Here is a 12,173-nt window from a genome sequence, read left to right as displayed (position 1 = left end):
TATTTTTTGTTTTTGTCTAGCTGCCCTTAATATTGTTTCTTTGTCGTTGACCCTGGCTAGCCTTACCACTAGGTGTCGTGGTGAAGGCCTTTGTCTGTTAATATATATAGGAGTCCTGTTGGCTTCGCTTACTGGTATTTCCTGCTCCTTCCCCAGATTTGGGAAATTTTCAGCTATTATTTCCTTGAATAGGCTCTCTGTTCCTCTTTCCCTCTCCTCTCCCTCAGGAATACCTATAATTCTTATGTTACATTTTCTAATAGAGTCCGATATTTCTCGGAGTCTTTCTTCATTTCTTTTTAGTCTTAGTTCTCTCTCTTCTTCCATCTGGAGTATATCTGTATTCCTATCCTCTAAAGTACTAATTCTTTCCTCCATATTGTCAGCTCTGTTCTTTAAAGATTCCAGATTCTCCTTTATCTCCTCCATTGTGTTCTTCATCTCCATCAGCCCTGATAGGTTTTTCTTTATGATTTCAATCTCTTTTGTGAAGAAACTCCTAATCTCATTGAATTGTTTGTCTGTGTTGTCTCGTATTTCGTTGAGTGTTTTTATGATAGCTATTTTGAAATCTCTGTCATTTAGTTTATGGATTTCTGTGTCTTCGGGGTTGATTTCTGGTTGCTTGTCATTTTGTTTCTGGTCTGGTGATTTCATATATTTTTGCATTGTGGTTCCTGTGTTGGTTTTTGTTTTCCTCATCCTGGAAGTCTCTGGTTGCACTTTCCACCTGCCGCCACTGTGTGGTGGTGAAGGGCTGTGTAGTCTAAGCCCCCTGCGCTCTGCCCCAGTTTTTCTGCTGCGATCCGCAGTTTTGTTTTGTTTTGTTTTGTTTCTTTTCCCCACTGCGATCCATGGGTCCAGTCCAATTTATTCAGGTCTGCCTCGGACCGCTAGATCTGGTCGAGCTGCAGACTCCGGGTTGTGGGGAGGGGGGAGCTCTCTCTTTTGCCCTCTGGGTCCCTGACGTGGGAGGCTTCTCGTTTGCCCCTCTTTATCCGCTCTCTGGGGTGCTCAGATGTTGATGGTAGCCCTGTGGCTCCTCTGAGCCCTCTGTGCGGGAGTTTCCCACTGGCTGAGAGAGCCCGAAGAGCTACAGTTTCCCGCCGAGGGCCGCCCCTCCCCCCTCTCTGGGAGCCGCGCGGACCGGATCGCTGATCTGATGGGGAGGGAGCGGAGTTCTCCTTACCTCTCCCCACTTCCTCCGGGGGCCCAGCACGTTCCGCTCTCAGATGTGCGGCAGTGTGGATCCCTCCGCTCCAGCTTTTGACTGTCTGGGATTCCGTTGTTTGTCTGTGGCTGTTACTTTTGTTGTATTTTGTGGGGGAAGAATTCACGGGAAAGCTCACTCCGCCATGATGCTGACGTCACTCTCCCCGAAGTCTCAATTTTATGATGCCATCTTTGCTATTATTATTTCCTTGACCTTTTCCCTCCCCTCACCTTTACCTCGACACAAACACATACACACACACGCAACCACCACCACCATCAACAACAGGGGCACATGGATGACACAGGATGGATAAGGCGATGCTGCAGCTTAGCAGACTAAAAGAAGATGAGATGATAACAGTGATCTGAAGACAACTGTCTTTTAGGTTCAGCAGTTTATCTGCAGGCTTGAACTGCACGTTAGATCATTTTCTGTTTGGAGAGGGAATAAGCTGTTTAAGCCCTTACCGCAGAAAAGCAGCACTCCTCTTGTAGCCAGAGATTTGAGCGCTGTTTCCTGACAAAAGTCAGAGACACACCTGATCCCTTATTTCTCCCACCTGTTTCATAGAATCTTCAGCGATGATGGTCTAGTCATGTAAAACAATACACAATTTTCCTTATTACCAAAATTGCATGATCATTTTAGCAGAAAATCAGGTAAGCAAAGAGAAAAAAAATGAAAACTGAGTCAACTGTAAGTTCATCTTTCAAAGATATTCCCTATTAACATTTTGGTGCTTTGTCTTCCAGCCAATTTTCCTCTTATGTAGATAAACATAAAAATTTCATTTCACAACGTTGGTATCCTATAATAGCTAAACTTAGTTTTTGCTCAAAAATAGACTCCGATTTGATTTTTAATGTCTAGAGTACTTAATTTGAATTTATTATAATAGCTTTAACCAGCATCCTATCAACAGACACTTAAGAGTTTGGAAAATTTTCAATATTATAAATCAGCTTACATGGAAGGTCTTCTTTGGTTCATCATGAATTGGACAAGGTCCCATTTTTCTCAGACATCAGTGGGGAAGGGCAAGTTGGACCTGATTCCAATAACCTTGTGATGGCCTTTTCCCCGGTTAAGGACTCTTGAATCACAAATATCTCCAAAATTTCCAGCATAATAGTTAGAGCTCCGCATACCACTATCTCTGTCTCCTCAAATAGCCCAACATCTTCACCAGCTCCTGTGGCCCCAGAAAAACCACAGTGACACCAGGGACCTCTGCTACAGCAACCAGTTTTTCTGGAAACCACTCCAACCTGGAAGGAAGAGAATAAATCCCCCTTTTTCTGCCTCTGTTTTATGTTTCCTGTGTGACATGAGCTCTGCCATTTATACTTGTATGACTTTCCAGGGCTGCTGTAACAAAATAGCACAAAGTGGGTGACTTAAAACAAAAGAAATTCAATCTCTCCCAGTTCTGAGGCCTAGAAATCTGATATCAAAGTAGCAGCAGGCCCTTCCTTGACTCCCCCAGCTTGCAGTGGTGGCCGCTAATCATGGTGTTCATTGGCTGCAGCTGCAACAGTCCAATCTCTGCCTCTGTCATGAAATGCTGTTTCCTCTCCAACCAGTCATATTGGATTAGAGTCCACACTAATGACCTCATCTTAACTTGATCACATCTGCAAAGACCCTCTTTCCAAATAAGGTCACATTCACAGCTTCCAGGGATTAGAACATCAACATATCTTTTGGGAGACACAATTCAACACATAGCAATAGCCTTGCTCCAAGTCAGGAGAGGTGGGTTTGAGTGTGGGAGACAATAAGTTTATGAGGTGGTTGCAAAACCTAGAAGACTCTGCCTCAGCCAGAGTCTTGTGTGTGTGTGTAGTTGTGCATCTTGCAATTCCCAAGTCAGTAGCCATGTAAGCCTTTCATTTTTTTATCTTAATATATTTTATTTAACCCAACATCTCCAAAGAATTATCATCTCAACATGTAGTTAATATATAATTATCATTGAGGTATTATACATTCATATTTTTATATAAAAGCTTTGAAACCCATTGTGTATTTTACACTTACAGCACATCTCAATTTGGACTAGCCCCATTTTAAATGCTCAATGGTGACATGCAGCTAGAGTCTACCAGATAGGAAAATATGGTTTAAAAAAATAGATTTTATTTCTTATAACGTTTTACAGTTATAGGTTTATCGTTTTAGGTTTACAGAAAAATTAAGTGGAAATTATAGAGAGTTCCTATATATACCCTAATCCCCCCCAACATAGTTTCCCTATTATTAACATCTCATTAGTAATCTATATAACTTATATAACATTATTACTGTAACATTATTAACTACAAATTATTAACTTTAGTGTGGTACATTTGTTATAATTCCCGAACCAGTCCAGATACCTTATAATTAATGAAAGTCCATAGTTGGAATTAGGGTCACTCTTTGTGTTGTACATTCTACGGGTTTTGACAAATGCATAGTAATATGTATCCGCCATTACAGAATCATATAGAACTATGGTTTCACTGCCCTAAAATCCCCTTTGCTCCAGGGCCATAGAGGTGTGTAAGTGTGACCTTTGTCTTAGTCATAGATGTTTGGGGTGATGGGGAATACAGGGGCTCCTTCCAGCTAGTATCCTCTGCTTTAGGGTGAGGAAAGGGAGGAATTTCTCACAACAGCATTAATAATGGAGGAAACCAATGTTGAGGGTGCAGAAGTGGATCATCACAACATATTGATCCCAGAATTAACATGGTTAAAAGAACTGAGGAAAAGGAAAGGAGGTCAATTTTTAGAAAATCAAAATGCAACTTTATTTCTGCATTGATCTTGAGTTACTGATTTGGAATCTTATAAATTCAGCATGAGTATTGATTCCCCAGGCAGGGACTCATGGGTTTGTGGTGTTTCTGCACTCATGATTGGTGTGCAGCCATGCATGGGTCACACACAGAATGTTCTGTGGCTGCCCTGGGCCCTGGGTGTGTGAGTCTGTCCCTCCCTATCTTGCACTTTGGAGGCATTGATGCTGGATTGTTCTTGTCTGAGCCCTGAGTGACATGGGCCCTGTCTGTCACCTTCACCTTACACCTGACATCGCCTCCTCTGATGCAGTTCATTTGCATCACTGCAGAGGTTGTTCATGCAAATGGCTTGTTGACTCAGGCTTGGGACCTAATCTAGACAAGAGCAGATGGTCCCTGGAACCTTGTTATCAATGGACATGGATGAAATCATAGTCCTTAGGGCTGCCAAATAAAGTTTAGGAATACCAAATAAAGGAAATGTGCATACCTCACTAAGACTCTATACACTCGTCCTTGGAGATTACATCCTGTAAGAGATGCATAAACACAGTCTCCTCCTTTCTTCCTTTTCAGGCACCTGAGAATGGCATCAAAGTAGACATGGTTTCATGTCTCCCCATCCCACACAGCCTTACCTGTGGAAATTTGTACAGTTCCAGCAGTGTTCCAATCTGGGCAGAAATTGCACATGTTGTTCCAGTAAGGGCTGCTAGAGACTTGCTCTCTCTCCTACAGGTGTAATTTGGGATGTCGTTGCCCAGCCCTGAGAGCCAAGTGAGTGAAGTCTCCAGTGTCCTCTGTTCATAGTGCAGGACATTATAGAGATCAACTTCCAAAGATATGTTGGGTAAAAAATGGTGGTTTCTGTTGATTTCCTCAATGGCAAAAACCAAGGCCACAACATACTTATAGTTCTTGTACTGAAACCTGCTGAGACGGATGGGGCTCCTTAGGGAAAAGACTCAAACCACAATTATCTTCAAATCCAATGTAATCACTTAATTAAGGAAGAATGCCAAGCCAACTCATTCCATCTGTGGCAACAGCTCTCCTGAAGCCTTAAAATTTATAGCTAAATCAAGTAACATCACCTGGGCTCTGGAACATCCTTACTGAATTCCACACACATGGAGAAAAGTGATGAAGTTTATGAGAAAAGTTTAATGAATGGAAAAGCAGATCACATTCAGAGTGCGTTTTGTAAATGGTTCTTTGGTTCAGGATCCAAAATGCTTGTTCATTTGAACACATCATCAAATGCTTCAGAGAACAGCAATAATATCAACATGAGATTGGAGATAGCCCTGGGGATGAAGAGTAATTACAACTGAAGGCTCTGGGACAAGCAGAGAAGCACGGCATCTGTGGGTTGAGAATGGTGCAGCAGAAGGCTGGCAATCAAACTGCCTAAATTTCTGCCCCATGAAACTCGTGTATCTGCCACTGTCAACAACCAGGCAGCTAGGAAGAGCTTCAGAGTTCCCATGAAGAAGGAATCACCGTAAAGCAGGAACATCTGGGAGAAGTTTGAAGGAATTAAAACTGAAAACACTTAGGAGTCTAAGAGACACAGCCTTGTACAGTTTAAAAATTGAAAATGTGATTACCAAAACTGACTGAAAAGAAAATAAAGAGAGAATATTATACAAATGTGGCCATGTGGTTTCAAGAGAACATTTGAGAAAAAAATTCCAAATATCCACCAGGCCTGGAAGAATTTACGTGGGGCGTTGCCTGCACGCCAATTTGGCCAGGAACAAGGTCTCCTGAGCTGGTGTGAATGGAGAGCAGAGGGCGAAAAGCAAAGCATTTAGCCTTTCGTCCTGCAATGAGAAAAAGCTCTCCCTCCAGCATCCAGGTGCCTGAAGCTGCGGGGACACATGAGTTGAGCTTGACTTCTGCCCCCAGGAGACTCACCCCAGACCTTCCCTGACAACACACCTGTCATTATAAATAACATGTCAATACATTTGAACATTTAGATGAAATTCACAAATTGCCAGGAAAATGAAAGTTAGCAAAACTTTCTCAAGAAGAAATGAGAAATCTGAATAGTCCCATATCTAAAGAAGAAACTGAATCCATAGTTTAAAACATTCCCACATTTCATCGTGGCCAACACCGCTGCTGGCAAATTCCACCAAACATTCAGGAGAGAAATAATACACATTGACTCTAGCTCTTCCACAGAACAGGAAAAATGGGAAAACTTTTTGATTTATTTTATGAGAATAGCTTAACTTTGCTACAAAAATCTTACAAGGTCATTACAGGAAAGGAAATTTACAAGCCTCTTTTTTTCTGGAACTAAACTCATGTATTCCTAAAAAAAATTAACCTTCCAAATCCAGCTACATATTTGAAGCAGGCCACATCATGACCAAATTTGCTTTAAGCATTGCCATTCAGTGTGCTACTTCCTGAAAAAGGAGAAAAAATAATCTGGGTAACTGCGGTTATTATCTATTATATATATCATGTATAATCTACTATAAACAGAACTGGTCATGTTCTGTTTGTTGGCCTGGGTGGTGTTAACACATGTGTACACTTTTTGATAACTTATCAATCTTTACACTTGGATTTGTGCTCTATTCTGATTGTATGTCATATTTCAACAAATATGTTTATTAAAAAGAGAAAATGAAAGCACAACAATGAATGAAAAACACAACAGTTATCCAATTGAGAAGTGCCCAGAGGACTAACCAGAAAGTTTGGGGAAAACAAACCGAAACAGACCTAACAAGTTAAAATGCAGAGTTATTTAGAGTCAATACAAACCGGAAATTTACCTTATTGAAGGTGAAATTGTAGAGATATACACATGTGCATGTGAGTATTCTATCATGTATACATACATGTATGTGATATACATAGGTACATGCATTATATATATGTGTGTTTGTGGACACACACGCACATATGCTTCTCTCTCTATATAGAACTTATAGGGGGTATATATATGTGTGTGTGTGTATCTATACATATACATACGGCTGCTCTGGAGAGGGAGGGAGGGACAGATGTTTACTGACCACCTACAAGGTTTCTCAAACTTAATTTTTCCAACATTTGAAATGTCATTTTTTTAAAATTAATATATGTTTCAATAATACATTTGTATTTTAATGTGTTATACCAGTATAATCCCAGCATTTTTAATTTGTTCATTAATGGCAGAATTCTCCAGCTTGTATGCATTCTCTTGATGCTGTGATGTAATAGGATGGGCGCTGACAGCCTGCCTTTTGTATTCCACAAACCTCAAGTTTGTGGTCTCTCTCTGGCCTGCGGATTTGGACCAAGTTTCTGCATGTGCTCACTAGCTGTTCTCCAAAATTCACTCTAACCACCACTGTTGGGAGCATACACAAGGAAGAAGCCCTAGGGTGGAGGTGTGTGTATGTGAGGCACGCAGAGCACTGGGGGTGCCTAAGGGCCAGCTGGGGAGATCCATGGGTGAGGCATACCCCACAAGTCATGGGAGACTTCTTGATGGAGTGCTCAGTGCAGTTACAGGATCCACATCCTTTAAAGCCCTCTAAGAGTACCTATCTGCCAATGCCCCCAAACTCTTCAACCCATCCACACTCATATTTTTGTGCTCCAACAGAGGGCTGGAACTTCTCTTCTTGAAACCTGGACTTCCACAAAGGCCCTCTCCTCTGTGTGTCATGATCTAAGACAGTGTTTTCAGGGGTTTCCATGCAGCAGCTGAAAGGAGCTTGAGCTGGTTAACGGGCCACTGCAGGGTCCAGAGCTGGGACCGAGGTCTGTCTGCCTATTACCAGATGCATGGCTGGGTGAGACTCCCTCTGGGTCCCTTGGCATATGGTGCTAGATCCCACTTCTCCCACAAAGGCACTTTTGTCTATGGATGGATGCCAAAGCATTGTTAGTGCAGGAGTAGAAAAACAGGAGGTGTCTTATTCCACCATGACGCTGATATCACTCTCCTTTGAATTATAGAGATTTCAATTTGACTCAGTTTTTCAGGAGCCTGCTATTTGCCTACAATTCTCTACAACCTCAGACTCTCCCAGACCCACTCTATGAAGGACATAGAAAGAATGTTCTCAGATCTACTTACAAGGGCCAGGCAAATAAAAGCCAACAAATTGGTTCTGGTCATTCTGCTGGGAACAGAGGGCAGTGGACGTCTCATACATTCTGGTTTGGAAGCAAGAATTCTTGTTCTCTGTGGATGAAGAAACAACAAGAAAAGAGAGCCTGTGGTAGGTAAATACATGCTTGATTCATCTGAAAAGTTCATGTCCTCCCCTTCAACTTGAAGGTTAGTGTAGGGAGAGAGCACGGGTAGTTTCCACTGTTCACCTTCTCCCTTAATATTCAGAACAGAGAATCAGTTTTATTTTGGGTGGCAATTCAACAAACTGAAAGATAAAGTTCCTAACCCTTCTTGCAGATAAGAGTGACCAGACCAAATTCAGGCCAATGATGTGTGACAAGAAGTATGGAGTGGGGGTTTGTGGAGGCTGCACAGATGGAACTGACATAGATGGGAGGTTCAGCATTAGACACGTGACACCAATCCACAGGTGTTGTAGGTATTATCTCATATACACCTGACGATGTTCCTAGAAAGCTGTTTTTAGCACCATCCCCATTGTGCAAGTTGGGAGACTGGGGAGATCTTGAGAGGCACAGTGGCTTTTCCAGGACACAGAACTGGTAGGATAAAAGAGGTGTGACTTCAGCTCTGTCTCCTCAAAGCTGGCCACTGCTTCCACTCCCAAGGAGCTGTGGGGAGGGTGGTGATGGATATTTGTGTACAGTGACGCAGATGACATGGGCAAGGAGGGAGAGTAGCCAACAGCCTAGCGGGGGCTTTGGGTGGGTCTGATTGAAGGAAGGGGCCAAGTAATAGAACCTTGAAGAAGTGACCTCACTTCCTTGGTGACAGCCCCCAACAGAACTTAGAACTCTGGTTACCAGGCACCCACACTGTAACCAGAGCCTCCTGTCCAGTTCATTTGAGTGGAGACACTTGACACAGCAGGATGTTCTCGTGTTGTCCCGTGACTTTCCGAGGCTCTGGCCCCCGGAAAGCCAAGAATGAGAGCATATTAAGTGGCTTTAGACATTGGCTCAGCCCTCACTTCGAATGTCTGTGGCCTTTTGGCAGGAGGAACCATCAGGTAACAGCATAGCCCAGGGCAGGCCACTCTAAGTCAGGCCACAAGTGTGATCCCAAATGGACAGCCCCACACCCCTTGACCCTCATTGTGTGTGTGTGTGTGTGTGTGTGTGTGTATGTGGGAGGTGGAGTTAGAGAAGTTAGTATGAGGAGGAACCACCCTGAGCAGGAGCAGGTAGCTAAATGGTGGAGATCTGGTTGTGTGTCATGTTCACACTGAAGATCTTGGCTGCAGGAGAGGATGGTGAGTGCTGGGGACCAAGCTCTTCTACCCACATGTGAATCCCAGGCCATCGAGGTGTTCACATTCCTTCCCTGATGGAGACTATGCAGATGCCCCTCTGTGCCTGAACTGTGGTGGGGTTTCCCTCTGTGGCGAAGTCCAGGCAGGCCCCTGATGCCTCCTGGCCTGACTTCTGGGCACTATCACTGCAGAGCTGCACCCAAGTGATGGTTGAGGAGCTGGTAGATGGTTTCCAGTTCGCCATCTCCCTGGAGAGGACACAGGTGCACCAGTCCCTCAATGAAGAGGGCTGGTCTGAGGTGAGTGTGGGTGCAGAGGGGTCTTCATACCCAGGACTCTGAGATGACCAAGGCACTACTAGAATGCAGACTCAAATCTGAGTCTCCCCTGGAACCCCCCAGGGTTTTCTCATTAGAGTGCTCCACAGTCCCACTCCCAAAGGAATCTGGACCTCCACTCCTTCCCACCAGCTACACAGGAGGGTAGAAAGTCACCTCAATCCTCCCGCTGGTTCACCATGATGTCATTGAGTGTATGTACCTCCTCTTCTCCCTCAGTGTGAGGATGAGTCCACCGTGAATTTAAATGAGGCCTGCAGGATGCGGGCCCTCCAGACAGGCATGATGGAGAAGCTGACAGAGTCCATCGCACCAGCTTTCCTGAGGAGGAACATCTCTAGCTTCACCACCTTCATGGTCAACTACTCGGCCTTAGACACATCCCACCAAGTCAAGGACCAGCTGTTTACTAGGTGAGTGGCCACTCCCACCTCAGCACAGTGGTGACTCTGCCCCCTGCCAGCTATGTGTCCTGGGAGTGTCACCAAATCTCTCTGAGCCTCAGTTTGCTCCTAGAAAAGTAGGGTGGGAAAGGATAAATTTCATGGGGATCTTGTAGGAACTCATGGGATCAGCCATGGCGGGTGCTTACATGGTGCCTGGCTCTGCAGAGAGGGCTGTGGACGTGCTGTGGTTGTCATGGTGTTTATTTCTCTCTTCCCCGTCAAAAGTAGTCTGCCTCACCCATCTCTGAGATGCGGCCTTTCTGAGTTTGGAAAAGCACATGGAAACCACCCTGTCAAGGAGTTGGAGATTCCATTCAGCTGGTCCTGGTCCTTTTCCTTGGATTAGCCAGTCAAGGATCTCTGGGGCAGCAGAGAGGCCCTAGGCCCACTCAGGTGTCTGGGATGGTTCTGGGTGGACTACATTTATTCAACCATGTAGATTAAGCACCTACTGCATGCAGGACATTTGGAGACAGTAAACTCAGTGAATGAAGGAGACACAATGCGTGGCCTCAATTTCCGTCTGAGAGTCAGACATTGACATTAGACATCATTCGCAGGTCTTGTCATCCACCGTCCATCCCAAGGGATGCCCTCATAGCCTCCTTTACATCTGGAGGCATCTCCCCTTATTCCAGCCAGGAGGGCAGAGCGCAGGACCACCTAAAAAAGTGAGTGGTCTTTGGGTGCAGAAGGACGGCCTCCTGTCTCTAAAGAACAAGCTGTGGGGGGAGAGATGGAGGCTGTGGCTGAGGGGAGCCTGTCAGAAGCCGCATCTCACGCATCTTTTGATTCCCATGGGAAGGCAGAGGCCCGGTGGCTTCCACTCCAGGAGGACAGGAGTCAAAGAGCTATGGATGGGTGCCAGGACCCCTGGGAACCAGAGGGGTGGCTGGGCTGAGTTCTCCCCTAGAAACCCATTCCCACCACAGACCCATTTGAATCTGCCTCCCCTTCTCCACATCTACCTCTTCTGACCACCGCCTCCAGGCCCAGAACAGGAGGTGTGTGAGCAACCTGGTCACAAATCTGTCTCAGTGCTCAATCCAGTTGCACAAGTGCATGGAGGGCTGGGGTGGGCTGTGTCCCAGACCTTCAGGAGAAGAGTGTCAGTGGGAAGAGAGTCACAACAGACTCTGTGTCAACCTGCTGGATAAGCAGGCCTGCCACTGCCAGGACAGCCTCGTAGGGGTCAGGGCTGCCATGTGGCTCTCACCTGGATGGAGAGGGGCAGGCATAGGGTCCAGTCCCAAGCCAGGGTGTCTTGGGTGAGAAGTGTGGAGGGAAAGGCCAGGCCTCTGACTCTGTTGCCCAACTGCCTCCCCCAGTGCCATCTCTTCTCTGGTGGGAACCTGCCTGGACCCAGCGCAGGATTTCTGGGAGCTCCTGCACTATCCCTGCTTCAGCATGAAGCTGGCCTCTCTGCATCTCAGCTTGCCTGGCTCGGAGCTGCAGGGCCACGCCTACCTTCTCCAGGTCCAGCTGGAGCATCCACGGCCCATTGAGGCAGAGCTGGAAGGTGAGGCGACTGCAGTCTCGGATGACAATTTGCAGAGTGTTCGGAGGCCTGGTTCACTTCAAGGCAGTGGGGTCTTTCCTGGCTTTGACAGGCACAGGGGAAGTCAGCTACTTGAGTGACACCGTTTCTTTCTCCTGCTGCAGTACCATCTCCAGAGCTCCCTCCAGCTCCAGAGCCAGAGCAAGGGCCAGCTCCATGGCTAGATCCAGCTCCAGCTCTAGTTCCACCACCTGTGCTAGAGCTGGAGCCAGTGTCACCTCCACCAGTCTCTCCAGGGCCAGAGCCACCACCAACATCAGCTCCAGCCCCAGTGCCAGCTCCTGAGCTGGAGCCAGCTGGACCATTGGCTCCAGGGAGAATCCTCCCTCCACCTGGAGAGATAACAGCAGAGCCAGATCCAGCCCCAGAGCCCGCCTGCCCCTGGGACGTGACCACCAAGAACCTGCTGAGGGAGGAGAAG

The 12,173-nt window shown here is 45.8% G+C and overlaps 1 long non-coding RNA gene and 1 pseudogene across 2 annotated transcripts; both read right to left on the bottom strand.

Moving 5' to 3' along the window:
- Nucleotides 1-12,173, bottom strand: part of LOC131402237 (adhesion G protein-coupled receptor E1-like) — a 637,417-nt pseudogene that overhangs the window by 139,865 nt on the left and 485,379 nt on the right.
- LOC131402256 (uncharacterized) lies at nt 1,755-8,174 on the bottom strand. 2 transcript variants are annotated; one of them, XR_009218461.1, is made up of 3 exons: nt 8,099-8,174; nt 4,493-4,582; nt 1,755-1,805 (listed from the first exon to the last, which is right to left on the bottom strand). It is a non-coding gene; the product is annotated as an uncharacterized LOC131402256 (long non-coding RNA). The 2 variants fall into 2 exon arrangements; XR_009218462.1 differs by lacking the exon at nt 1,755-1,805 and adding an exon at nt 2,400-2,484.

This window comes from Diceros bicornis (assembly GCF_020826845.1).
Source record: "Diceros bicornis minor isolate mBicDic1 chromosome 35 unlocalized genomic scaffold, mDicBic1.mat.cur SUPER_35_unloc_1, whole genome shotgun sequence".
Lineage (NCBI taxonomy): Eukaryota > Metazoa > Chordata > Mammalia > Perissodactyla > Rhinocerotidae > Diceros > Diceros bicornis.
Note: the sequence above shows the minus strand (reverse complement) of the source record. Positions and strands in the feature narration are given on the sequence as shown.